The sequence below is a fragment of the Lycorma delicatula genome, chromosome 5 (genome assembly GCF_047948215.1).
Source record: "Lycorma delicatula isolate Av1 chromosome 5, ASM4794821v1, whole genome shotgun sequence".
NCBI lineage: Eukaryota > Metazoa > Arthropoda > Insecta > Hemiptera > Fulgoridae > Lycorma > Lycorma delicatula.
Genome location: NC_134459.1, coordinates 162,832,295 through 162,846,013, shown reverse-complemented (window position 1 = coordinate 162,846,013; position 13,719 = coordinate 162,832,295). Strand labels below are relative to the sequence as shown.

The window sequence follows — 13,719 nt, the reverse complement described above, 5'->3', positions numbered from 1 at the left end:
CATCTAAAATATTATAAGGTATGAGTTCATTTTTAAGGGAGGTAATAGTATAAAAAGAGTTAAAATGATTAAGAATTTATTCGCATTACAATAAACTATTCTTAGTGGATTTACAGTTCGTCCATTCATATATCTTTTTTTTTATACATATCCATTTACTAATATTAAAGTAAATAATAAACTATTTATACACAGACAACGTCCCAAATATAACAAACCTTTTCCCAGTAAACGTATATTGGTAATTTATATTCTAAAAATTAAATATACATCTTCATATTTTGATAATTCTCTTCTACGTTAGTAGTTCTTAAATTATGATTACAATTAAAAAGGATATCCGTTATTTTAACAAAAAAAAATATTTACTTCACTTAGAAATAAATTATTATTTCATTTGAAAAATTTATGTTTTTTCATCTAATAAAATATAAAAAATTAAGTAAAATTATTTAATAAACTGCTAAAAGAGGTGGCTTTTTTTTTGATAACTTCATTTATAGACTAGTTCATGAAAACATGTTATTTAAAAGCCGGCCTACAGTAATAATGATGCTACTTGCTACATATTTATATGTAACGTTTCTTAAAGTACACAAACACTAAAAAATACTTTAGTGCAGTTCTGCTCAGGAAGAGCGACTTTTCGTTTTCGACGCCCTCACTATTTTGCAGACAGAAAGGGTCTAATTTTCAGAATACAACGCAATACATACGTTCGATTTACGAGTAGACCCTACATCAGGCATGGCCAACATACATCCCGCGAAAAACTTTTCAATATTAGCTTTTTTATAAGCAATTGAATAATGGAAAATACGGAAATTTAAAAAACTTAACACGTCACATTAGTTTTTTTTTTTTTTGTTAATTTGTTGTACTAAATTACTAACACTTATTCATAAACAAATTTCATAATAAAATTATGTTTACTTAAATGAATCGTTTTTATATTTACAATTTTTTTAATTTTAATATTTCGTTCGGCCCGTGAAACAAGTTTTCTTTCCAATTTGGCCCGGAGGCAAAAACGTTTGATCTACGTACATTTGATCATGTTTGATCAAAACGTTTGATCAAGTTTCAACTCATGGACCACTGTGACACACTGCATAAGCGTATGAAAAATACACCACTACACAGTCAACACAACCTCAAATTTAGGTTATGTTGTCTGTTACCCTTAAATTGAGAGTAACTGAAGAACAACTCAACCCACCTCCATCAAATTTTCACAAACACAACTTCAGTAACATTATTACTGCGTATTTCAATTTTAATTTAAAAATTTTAAATGAAAAGATTAGGTGTATGGCACATGATTATAAAGGGTATTGTAAAAAAAAAGGTTAACGAAAAAACCATTAAAATAACGACTCTATACCAAAATGGCGAACCATTAATATTTTTAAAGCTACTTTCAAAAATGGAACCTGAACTAATGGTTTTATACAAAAAAATATGTAACTTTGAATTAGGATTTTTTTTAATTAGCTTTATCAAGTAGTTTTAGGGATTCTCGAACCATAAAATTTTATACATGAATTGTATTTTTCTAATCCTCAAACCTCAGACATAAAGAAAACTCATTTTCACCTCTCGATCTCATCATACGTCTGAAAGTAATACTGTACATTTTTTTGAAAAGTCGGTAAAAACGTTTCAATCCTTAAACTTTATAATTATCAATTTTTCAGTAAGAACCATCTAAGGTTATATGGGCGGGCAATTAAAAATTTTAAATGAAAAGATTAGGTGTATGGCACATGATTATAAAGGGTATTGTAAAAAAAAAGGTTAACGAAAAAACCATCAAAATACGACTCTATACCAAAATGGCGAACAATTAATATTTTTAAAGCTACTTTCAAAAATGGAAACTGAACTAATGGTTTTATACAAAAAATATATCGTTTCGAATTAGGATTTTTTTGAATTAGGATACTGTAGAAATGTCCACGATTTTTATTAGGGTTCTCACAGCCTGACTTTTTTTGTCAAGATTTTTATTTAGCAATAACCCTTTAAAGTGATGTGACATTATTTCTACCCTTGCCATTTAAAATTTTTTTTATTACGATTTTCCCTGGGAACTAGGAATGCAGTTGTCTCACCCTGGGGAAAAAACTATGTACTGTATGTATATATTACTGAATAATTGTACCCTAAATAATTAACTGCACTCCCGGCTACGCCGGTTAAGTTATGCAATTATTTTTGAGCCAGAAAGTTTATTTCAATTCATTCATTTATATCTCTGTATATTTATGATAAACTACGAAAAACAATAACCCAAATTATAAATTTCTTTTCACATTTTTATGTAAATATTGTAATTATTTACATAAAAATACACATATTTATTGTAAATATTATTATGGATTTATTGGTTCATTATCCTTTATAGTTGCTCATGCCTTTGTTTCATCTGGTCTTTTTTTTTTAATTGGTATTATTTATGATCGGTTAGGAAGCCGAAGATTTTTTATTGTTAAGGGTTTACTTAACTATTTACCTTCACTTAGTTTCTTTTGATTTTTGTTTTGTGTTATAAATATATATGTTTTGTGTTATAAATATATATGCTTAACATAGTTAAATAAATAAAATGATAATTTCCATTCTTGTGAAGAACCTAATGAAAGTTGAACAATGGGGACTATTGTCTTCTGTTCTTAAAAATATGAAGAGTCACTTTTTTCATTTTTATGGATCCCATATTCAAGGGAAGCATTCGGGTAAAATTAACTTTTAAAAAATAATCGCTAAGTGGTGATGATAAATTAAAAAATCTCGTGGACACCACTTCCTCCTTGTACACCTATTAAATTACACATACATTTTTTTTTTTTTAAATGATAAGTACATAATATCAGCAGTTATTAATGATATAATTGTATATCATTAATAACTGCTGATATTTTTTCATATTTTTTTTCTTATTCTTTATTCTTTTTCTTTATTCTTTTTTCTTATTTTTTTATTCTTAGTTATATTTAAATTAAAAAAAAAAAATTAAAAAAAGGAGATTAAGTCTGATTCGAACCGATGTGCCTTCCCCTTGTAAGATCCAAATTTTTCACTCTGGTACAATGAAAATAAGTACCACTTATGACATATCGTTAAAAAGCTCTCAATGAGGGCTTATTATTGCATTTAAGAAAAACCCAAAATCCAAACTTTGGGCTTTTTTAGACACTTTTGGTTCAGTCCATTGCAATCAAAAGCGAAGGTGCACAATAAGATGTTGTACCAGTCGTAAATCCAAAATTTCAACTTCCTACGGCTATTCGTTTTTGAGTTATGCGAGATACATACGTATGTACGTACAGACGTCACGGCGAAACTAGTAAAAATGGATTCAGGGATGATCAAAATGGATATTTCCGTTGAAATCTGAAAACCGAAATTTTTCGCGATACTTCCTTAATTCGGACAAGGAAGTAAAAAATTTTTTTTTTAAATTGTTGAAAAAATAGAAAGATACTGTTCTAAATAAACAAAATAATAATTTTTGTAGGAAGGGGTGAAAACATTTGGCTATTTTTTTTCGAAAAATTTTATGCGTTAAGTTATCAAAAAATTAACATGTTTACATTTTAAATGCAACGGTAAAGTGCGAGATGGATTTAGAATTAAACAATTTGTTTTTTAAATTAAAAAAGAATTTTTTGTAATAACAGACCATTGGAATGGGTTGGGGGAAAAGATTTTTATAATAATCTGAAGACCTATTTATGTAAAAAATATAGAAGTAAAAAACTCCCATCAACCCCTTTTCTGAAGCAAGAGATATAGCTAAAAAAAAAAAAAAAAAAATGAGTCTTTTTTGCTAGGAGGTTGAATATTAAATAAAAATTTTTCGTAATTAGTGATCTTGATGAAAAAAACTTTTGTAAGAAAAAGAAACTTTTTGCTAAAGTGACACAGTAAAAATCTGAAATTGTATTTTGGTCAATAACACTGCCTCTCTTTTTTCCAATTTTTGTAATAATTTAATACATTCTTTTGTACCGAAGGAAATACCTGTCTACCAAGTTTGAAGAAAATCGGTCCAGAGTTATAAGACTAAATACTGGCCCCAACATAAATACATACATATAAATAGAATAAAAGCTTTGTCCACAGATTATTTAAATTTTGTTAAAATCTATTTATTTTTTTGTTAACTTTTCCCATTTTTTCCTGGAGGCACAAAACTTAAAAAATAGACCAATTTTGTATATTTTTGACCGATTATATACTTTTCCGTTATAGATATAGAAGCATATATTGCTGTAGCCTGGAAAGTAAAAGTTAGTATTTTTATTACTTAAACCTTTTATTTGATGACTTTTTTTAATAATTTTACTACCTCGTCATTCTGACTTAGTAAACATCTTTGTCTACATTTCATATTTTAAAATTTGTTATTTTCATTTCTTATAAAAATGTTTTGTTAGAGCAGAATTTTGAAAGTAATTAACCCTAAACAAAAGCAATTAATGGTAAAAAAAAGATTAATTGTTTTAAAATAAATGTATATTATTGTTTTAAAAAATGTAAATTAAATGAAACAATTTAACATAGCTACATATTACTTGTATAAAAATACAGTTATTTGTCAAAATTTAGGCACTGTTAAAATATGTTTCTGTAACTATGTCTATAGTTAAAATTATGGTACAGTTTTGCTTTATGTTGGCTTGTACACGTATTATAACTACTTATAATATAATTTATAATCATTTCATGGAATAGTGTATTTTTTCTAATAAAAATATTATTAAACCCAAAAAAATTAATTTTGCTACATTTTAGTGTTTTCCAGCATTTTACAATGAAATCCATATCTTAAGAAACATTCAAGTATTTCAAAAGAATTTGTAAGACATGTTTAAAATTGATATTCATAATGAGATATATAACATTAAATCAAAGAATATTACCTTTTTTAATATCAAGAGGAAAGCGATTTTTATTCTTAATCTTGGAAAATATTACTTCAATAAAATTACGTTTCATCTATAACCTAAAATCTTTCAAAATATTTTATACAACTACGTAGATACAGAATTTGTGAGTTCTTCATCTAAAACAGATGAAGGGAAGTAAAGGGATTACTTTAGTATTTAATTATTTGAAAAATATAAAAGTAATTCTATTTTAACTCATAATTTTTTATTATATTTCGTCTAGGCTAAGCATGAATTTGTAGAAAAAGTTCCGAGCCAAATACAACCATTCAAAAAGGATAACTAGTGTTGATTAATTATAATTATTAAACAAAAAATATTTATTACTAGAATTTCTAAATACCAGGCCAAAATAGCTTCTTTTTTTTACGTCCGGGTCAGACAAGCGATTCATTATACAGAGAATGAGATGAATGTTCTGTAGCGTGTGTGAAAATGCCATGCCTGACCGGGATTCGAACTCAGGACCTCCGGGTGAAAAGGTCGAGACGCTACCACTAGCGCCACGAAGGCTGGCAGGCCAAAATAATTTACTCCGGAATAATTTATTCAGCTGGTTTATAAATTTCTTGAAATTTACTTAGCCGAAAAATTCACAAAAAAAAATGTTACAGCTTTTAAAATTTCATTGTATAAGAAAATTAAAAAAAATTTAGCTTTAGAAGTACAAAATATGAGGAAGAAGTTTTGAGATTAATTGAAAAAGAGAGACATTTACGACAGTATCTTGGTAAATTTAATGGGTTGTAAAATAAATGCTTACGTTAAGGTAAGATTACATTTAGTTAGATAATGTGGCATGTAAAATTTATGAAAGAAATATAATATAGTAAAGATTATTATTTATGATATTGGAGAAAGTAATTACTTTGAAATAAAACTAGTATTAACTAAGAAAACAGAACCGTAGAAGTACAAAAATCAAGTCAAATGACTTAGATAAATAAAATACAATTAAAATGCGGTCTAGAAATCAATAAATATTGAAGTTTATTCTATTGTTACAAAGTACAAATATAAATTTTATAATTCAATTTAAAATAATGAAAAAAAATACTTTTTTCATGTTTATACACGTAAAGAATTTTTTAAAAATACGGTAAACTACGGTTTTCATCACATTTTTAATTTTTTTTTTAAATCTAAAAATGTACACAATAAAATCTTGCATCAAAGAAACCGATTACTTTAATTTATATTGTGTTTAATGACATCATTATTTTCTCCAATGCTTTGAATCCTGTTCTACACCTCTAGATCAACTTGAAGTAAAACAAAAACTAATATCAACATTTAAAAATAATATTCAGTAAAGTGATATTTTATTTTAAAGGTAAATAGAATTTCTTTGAGAGTATGAGTTATTGCAATTAATTTTTTTATCTAGTATGGCCGATTTACAGTTTTTCAACGAGTATTTTCTTTCAGTTAAACATTTTGTTAAAAAATATTAAGTACGTGTATTTGTAGGCTTGAAAATGTAAAAAGTGTTATTTTACGGATACATTATAAAGATACCCTCCATGTGACGATTTTTGTCACCACGTCACCCCTCCGTAATCCTTTGAACCTTACCGGAGGTCATTTTCAGAACCTCGTCAATGACATCTTTCAGTCTAGCCTCAGCCAGGATTCCACCGATGCGAATGCCACAAGCAACATTTCCATCGGTGTACTATTACTAACACAAACCCCAAACAAAACGTATTTAGCCAAATCTCAAACAGACTGAATGACTTTCTATGAAACGAAGGAACTAACTCAACGAATCATAAAAAGAAAAACAAAAACACTAATAAAACATAACAATAAATGTTGTAACATAAAAGTGGCATAAAACATAACTAACGAAAAACAAACAAATCTATAATCAAACGGAAACAAAAACAGCAACAATTTAGCAAATCGTAAAACAAAATAACAATAGAAACAAACATAAAATAAAAAAGTAAAGTCCAAGCGGAACATCATAATGATTCTTTCTTTCGCCAAATGTGTGATAAAACTTTCTACGATCATCCATTCCGCCCGGCTTTTCGAATTAACACGGAGATCAAATATCGACCTGATAATATCAAGATTATAGTCATACCTTTTATTTTTCCTGTTTAGCCTCCGGTAACTACCCTTTAGATAATTCTTCAGAGGATCATATGTATGAGTGTAAATGAAGTGTAGTCTTGTACATTCTCAGTTCGACCATTCCTAGATGTGTGGTTAATTGAAACCCAACCACCAAAGAACACCGGTACCCACGATCTAGTATTCAAATCCGTGTAAAAATAACTGGCTTTACGAGGACTTGAACGCTGTAACTCTCGACTTCCAAATCAGCTGATTTGGGAAGAAGCGTTAACCACTAGACCGACCCGGTGGGTTTATAAGTCATACCTAGCACATTCATTTTATATACATAATTTTTCATCAAAAAGGTAATTGTATCTAATGTAAATTTTAATAGAAATGTTTTTACGGAATAGAATAATACTTATCAACGAAAAATTAAAAAAAGATTCCTCTCTCCTAAAAAATTTACTTTTTAATTATATTTTTGTTTTTATTCTATTAACATATCAACCTCAAATATATTTATTACAATGTTTCTTCAAAAAATAATACTGAAAAATCTCAATAAACGTAAAAAAAACCTAGTATACTTTATTTTATTTATTTTTTCTTATTTAATAAGTGTCCCTTTTTTTGTGAAATTTTGTAGATTTGTATATGTTCTATTTTTCAATTGTGTTGAGATCTTGGCTTTTGTATACTAAGTAGGAAATTAAAATTTTACGGTTAATGAATTCATTTATGTGTCCTGTTTGTATTGTATATAGTGATTTGCAAAATTTGATTGTTGTTGCCAGATAAATGTACGTTGTTTCTTGAGGGATTGGTACGCATCTTAACTCTAGTTGCATGTAATCTTGTCTGTAGTTAGTTGTATGTTACTTTTATTAAAATATTCTTAGGCTTATTTTTTTTTTTTTTTTTTTTTTTTTTAGTTTTGAAAGCTTCACAGTAGACCTTTTTTTTAAATTTGAAAATTTGAATCGTTGTTGGTTGATGTACATTAGTGTTTTGTCATTAGATATTTTTTAAATTTAATGTCTGTATTTTATTAAATATTACTGTCTGTAAGTTGGGTAGGTCATAAAAGTAATACAAAACAACTCGAAAAAATTATTTCACAGCAAATATTACACTACACCAGGCGAACCGTTCCTTAGGTAAGATATTTCTATAACTCTATGGAAAATATTTACATACCGGGTTTTAAATTTAATTATCACGTTTATAATTATTATAAATGTATGCTTTGTTAAATTAAACTACAATGTCTAAATAATTTTTATTTTTGTTTTTTTACTTCTTAATATAAATCAATATAAGAGCACCGTTTACAGCCCAGCAGACTTCAAATCGATAATTCAGTTCATTCCACCTTCTGTCGAGCACGCCTACAGGAATTGCTTTTAAGGCTGCTCTTATTTTTTGGCGCAGGTAGCCGAGTGACTGGATTTCATTTTGGTATACGATATTTTTTTTACGTAGTCCCAAAATAAGAATTTCATTGGCGTCAAATAGATCTTCCAAACGGGAGCTTCTCTGCCTAACCGGACTTCCGTAAACCTGTCGTTGAGCGTAGTCCTCAAAACTTCTGCGTAGGTGAAAGGGGTACCATCCTGTTGGAAAATTAACCCCTCTACATATCCAAACTTCAGAAATACAAAGTTCTCTAATATTTCGAAGCACATTATGCCCGTAGTAGTCTGCCCGTAAAAAAAATGGCAAAAAAATTCGATTATGCACGATAACATACCAGACATTGAGTTTATGACGAATTCACCCATTTGTGAAGATTTTCTGAAGTCAATACTCTTTAGTTATGGCGATTCACGATTTCTTAAATATGAAATTTCGCTTTATCAGAAATAAAATTCGCTTCAGATAGTTTTCATCGCCATAAATGGTTTAACAAGGTACAAATGAACACTTTATAGCTTATCGTTAGGTTTAATTTCACGGATTATCTGCGGCTTATAAGAATGAAGTTACAATCATTTACGAACATCATGGACGGTGTTTTTAAGGAATGATTAGTTAACGACTAACCCTATGAACCGATCGTTTTAGGCTTCGCTAGAAAGACAGCAAAATTCTTACATTGTTTTCGACAGTCAATTTAAGCCTACTTGGTTTTGTCACTTATTTTGTCGCTTACAAAAATTTCTACGATTGATTTGCGTATAATTTTTTTGAAAGACAATCACTAATTTTATTTTTGCGAACCGGTACGTGCACTATGCTTTCTCTTGTGGTGACGCCATCCATGGTACCGGAGCTAGGTTTGTAACAAACCGTACGTATTCGTTATTCAGTAACGGGAATTCCTTGATGTTTTTAGTACTAAATCGTTACTCCCTAAAACGAGTTATAACTCGTTAGAAGCAGATCATATCGCATCGTTACTTTATCAAAACAATAACTAAACTTACATTAAGAATGAACGTAAAATTATTACGTATCAGCAGCATGCATTTTGGCCCAACCACTACCGACAGACTCATTTACCTTATATTATAACACTAGCGTTAAATAATAATTAGTAGTTAGATTGGATTTTATTATATTAATGATCTTTTCATAGCGCCGCGCCGGTCGGGTTCGGTGTTTATGTTTACGATTCTCTAATTCGTAAAGAAAATTACGTAATATACCGTAATTCGTAGCTTTACATAGATATTATTTATTCAATACTAGATCGTTGATACTGGTGTTTTGGTGGTTGGGTTTTTTTAATTAACCACCCATCTCAGGAATGGTTGAACTCAGACTGTAAAAGACTACATTCATTACATATCATCCTCATACATCCTCTGAGGTATTATATGAAAGGTAATTACCGGAGGCTAAACAGTAAAAATAAAGAAAGATGTTATTTATTATATTACGGTAGATTCATTCTTTTATTGTTTGATCTGTTCTGTCGTCTACCGTTTCATTTCTATTTAGTTTTATTTTACGAAATTAAACTTTATTTTAGTCGTTTTCAATCTGTCATCATGTAAAAGAAAACGAGTAACTCTGGAACTTTTTTAGTGAAGAATCAGATAATAAAGCTAACTGCAGTTTGTGTTTCTCTTCATATTGTGTATAAGGTGGTTGAACAACAAATTAAAAAAAAAACAAAAAAAAAACACCTTTCTACGTTTAATAGAATATTGCCATCAGAAATAAAATCAACAACTATAACACTAACATCTTCATCATCAATGTCAAATCTCCCTCAATCTAGTAGCAATAGCAATAGCGATTAAGGGCAACAACAAGATGGAACCGAAGTAAGCGATACTGTTAAGATGAACAACCGCTCTTCTCAATCTGATTCTGAGAGTAATGGAATGCAAAGTTGGCAGGAGTCTATTACTCCCTACTTTATCGCAGAACCTGGACAGAGTCCCTTGCTGCTGGATCATTCTAATCGGGCTTGTTTTTTTTTAAAGGGTTAATTTTTTAATCTCGGATCTAATTTTTCAAGTTTTGTCTATTATTATTTTAGTGAATTTAAGACGGATTTAATTGCATTCCAATCCGTTGTTAAACCAGCTGATAGTAACCTAGTTAGAAAACAGACTTATTGCCATTAGTTAGGAAGCGAACAAGTATTTCCCGAGAAAAAAAATTAATGATGTGATCTTAAAAATGATGATTAAAGATATGCGATCGTTTTCTGTAGTTGAAGATTCCGGTTTTAACGAGTTATTGAAATATCTTTAACCGAATTAGAAAATGCCTTACGATTTATTTCAAGCAACATCGCTTGATAGTCATATGTAGTGGCAATAGAAAAATTGAAGAATGAATTGACAATTACATCCTTTATATCATTAACGACTGACGGGAGGATGTCTAGTGCTACATCTTACCAAGCAGTGACGGATTAATATATACTAGGAAACACGTAGGAATTAAAGTCAGCTCTTTTAGACCGTTGAATGTAATGAACGACATACAGCGGAATATGTTAATAAACAAGAATTGACAGGAGTTGCGATTGATTGAGAAATAAATGAAAATATATTTGTTTGTGTAACAGATAATGCCAGTAATATGAAAGTCGCAATGCGATTAACTCAATGGGAACATTTCCTATGTATTGCTTACACTTATAATTTAATAGTTAGAGCCGGTTTGAATCCAATTAAGAGTTATTACTCGGAAAGTAAAAATTATTGCGGAAGATTTCCATAGAAGTCCTCTAGCCACTAACAAATTGAGTCATGCAGGAACAACTGAGACAAGGAATGAAAACAGTAAAACTTAAAATAGATGTTATAACTCGTTGGACTAACTCCAAAAAAGGAAAAGATTTTAAATCTGCAAAAGCCATTAGAAGCAGCACTTGGTTTATTACACATTCCCGTGGAAAATCTGAAGATAAATAGCGTATAAATCTAGAAATTATAAAGATTTTTAAGCCTTTCAAATTATTAACAGAAGAAATGTCGTTTGAAAATGAAATTACAATATCAAAAATTTTGACAACCACCGTATTAAACAATGAATTGTTAAAAACCTTTCTTAAAAAATTAATTCAAGAATTCAATAAAAGATCTAAAAATTGTTTGCGGCACAATATCTTGTCGAAAGCGGGATTCTTTTGGATCCTAGATTCAAAAGGCAAGGGTTTAGTATCTTTATATGAATATGCCAAAAACACTATTAAAACTGATTTAGAAAAAATGTCACCGACACGAATGATGCTAAAAGACCAGCAAGAAGAGTCAAATCATTCAGATTCAATAGATGAAGATTCAATCTGGATGAACTTCGACATGAGGTCAACGAAAAATTTCTCTGTGTCCACAGTTTCTGCCAGTATCATATCGATGAGACTATACTGAAGAAAGGCTACTCAATAGGAAAGAAGATCCATTTCGTTGGTGGCGTACACGGGTGATTTTATACTCGGAAGTAGCTAATTTAACAAAAAATATATATATATTTATCTATTATCTACATCAGTGCCAACGGTAAGAGTTTTCTCCAAATGAGAATGAATATTATCCGAAAGACGTGCATCATTAAAACCAAAAAGAAGAGAAAAATGTTATTTTTAAACGACAACGGAAAATTACTTCTTGATTAAGATAAAAATATGATATTTAAAAATAAAAAAATCTACTTAAAACAAACTAATTAAAAAAAAAAAAACTCAGGAAGATAAAGAAGTAGACGTTATAAGTTTTAATAAATGAAATTTTATTTTTGAATTGTGATCGTGATGTATCAGTTTCGTTGTGTGTAGCTGTAATTTGTTCAGTGTATATTCATTCACATTCTTCGTGGAATATTTGTAGTTATACACAATATTTTATGAAAATTTTACTGGTTCTTGATTCAAAAATTATCAATCACAGAAGGTGAGCCAATCAATCATTTTTTTAATATTTTTCTGCGGAATATAAATTATAAATAAAAAGACATTAAAGACAGTGGAGTGAATGAACCGAGTATAAAAATCTGTTTCATTGTAATCTAATTTATGTTAAAATAGTAAAAATTATAAGACCCTTTCTTTTAAAATGCTGTAAGATGTAAATTATAGCGAACGTTCTTTGTATAACGTAATATTTGTACGTATGATGCAAGTAAACTACCATACAGTAACGAGTATCCAACTGGAAAATATCGGGAACTAAACTTATCGTTACTTTTACAGCACTACTAAAAGCCCGGGTTCATAACATCCTGTGTAACACTCTAAGGCAGCTCCTATCTGACGGACAACGTGTAAATTAAAACTTAATCGTTGTCGCTTTAAGATAACGCATATTAATACTATTCAGTGCTGCAAAATAAAAAAAAACTTTGTTCGTTCTTGAAATCCGTGAGTTGTTTTTCGGATATTAGGTATTATATACGAAAAAATATACACGAAAAATGTAAGTCTACTGTCGGAAAGCTGACATCATCATATGTCTGTAGAAAAGTAATAAAACAGAAGACGTCCTTAACCGTAGAAATGTTATGCTCCATTTTATATCTTACTGCAGAATATTTTAATAAAAATTTCTGATTTTCCATTTTCGAAAATAATATATAACAACCATACCTTTAAAATTTATAGGAACTTCACTACAACTTTGTTTTCTAAGGACATCTTATTCCCCTACAGATTACAAGCACGCATCTTTCATTGACTACATCGCTTAATTTGTCCAAGTTTATCAGTCAGTATATAATTATACAGAAGACAAACAAAAATATTTTGGTACATGTAATGCCTATTCACACTCGTAGACAATACGGTAAATTAAACAAAAGAAAAAAATCATATACCTCACCAAACCAAATGTATCAATACTTTTAAATGATATAGCCGTCCAAAACATAGCGTTGCGGACGATATTTGGAGCACCGTGGTTCGTCAGAAACGTCACTCTTCGCTACGATGCGGGACTATAACCGTATCCAAGGTGGGGGTTGCGCAGGCACACAGACTGTTCGGGAGAGCGGCGGTGTCCGATCACGGCCATCTCCGGGACATCTGCCGAGAGGACCGTACTCCAAAGTGTACAAGAAAACGGCCTCATGCCGTATTAAACGAACAACCGTACGAGAGTCAAAAAATGACAAACCAGGCTTAGGAGCCTCTATATTGCGTAACCTATAAATGGAAACCACGCGAAAATTCCGGCCGCGAAAGTGACCGTTTCCGCAATTAAATTTTGTTAAAACTATAAAAAGGTAGACATCACCA

The 13,719-nt window shown here is 29.7% G+C and overlaps 1 long non-coding RNA gene across 1 annotated transcript in view; it reads right to left on the bottom strand.

Moving 5' to 3' along the window:
• Window positions 1-13,719, bottom strand: part of LOC142324574 (uncharacterized) — a 534,337-nt gene that overhangs the window by 163,134 nt on the left and 357,484 nt on the right. The gene's annotated exons all lie outside the window — the stretch shown is intronic.